Genomic DNA, 1,053 nt, shown 5'->3' with positions numbered 1-1,053 from the left:
TAAGGAAAATTTGGTCATGATTGCGTAATGTGTGAAAATTCTGGAATTCATGTAACTGTGAAGTCTATGATTGTGTACTGACTGGATTACACAATATTTATCTGGCATTATATGAGAATTTCATTACAAATGTCATATATGATATATGTTATGTGTTACAGCTTTAATTAAATATGAAGGCCGATTTTGCAACTAAGCTAAGTGATGTATTCTTCAAAATTTTACCGGAATGTAATGTCCATAGTTGTTCTTAAACCTAATATCTGTGCATGTCATTTATTGATCCTTATCAGTGTCTCTTCCTTCTTCTTCTTCTTCTCTTTCTTTTTTATTTTTTATTTTTTAGTTAAGTCTAACTACCCATTTATATACGTGCAATGGTTTTTGGCATTGCCTTGGTTGAAGAAAACTTGGCACGGAAATGTTTCTGTTGAACAGATCTTCTTTTTTTTTTTTATTAAAAAAAAAAAAAAAAAAAACAAAAACAGATTGTTAATGTTTCAAATCAAACCGACCAAACCAATTAAACCAAGCCGATCAAACCGCACCGCTATAGGTCGAAAAACTGACCTTAATCATTATGCATCAGTTTTAATTATTACAAAACCGATAGGGATCAGTTTGGTAACACATTTGAAAAAAAACCGAGCCTACCGAACCGCACACACTCCTAGACTATACATGGGGATCCTAGGAAGCCAATCTTCCCAAACACATTATTTTTTTTAGAACCACAGTTTTTAGTTTCTATACACTGAACACTACTGTTTGGAATCAAAAACCAAACATGCCCTTGGTAATTAGTAAATGACTAACGCTATCACACAAGAAAAGGAATAGGAAAAGACTACAAAAGGACACCTAAGATGGTGAAGTCCACCTGTCCATGACATGTGTGAAGTAGTTTTTTCTTTTTCTTTTCTGAATGCATGAAGTAGTACTTTACTAGAACTAATGGCTCTCTATAGCATCATTCCGTAAGTCTTTCATTTATCTTGTAGTATTTAGTAAAAATATTACAACTTAGTTAGTGTTTAGTATGCTTAATTTTCT

This window comes from Quercus suber, unplaced genomic scaffold (genome assembly GCF_002906115.3).
Source record: "Quercus suber isolate HL8 unplaced genomic scaffold, Cork oak 2.0 scaffold_641, whole genome shotgun sequence".
Taxonomy (NCBI): Eukaryota; Viridiplantae; Streptophyta; class Magnoliopsida; order Fagales; family Fagaceae; genus Quercus; species Quercus suber.
The sequence above is the reverse complement of the archived record's forward strand: the minus strand, read 5'-3'. Positions refer to the sequence as shown.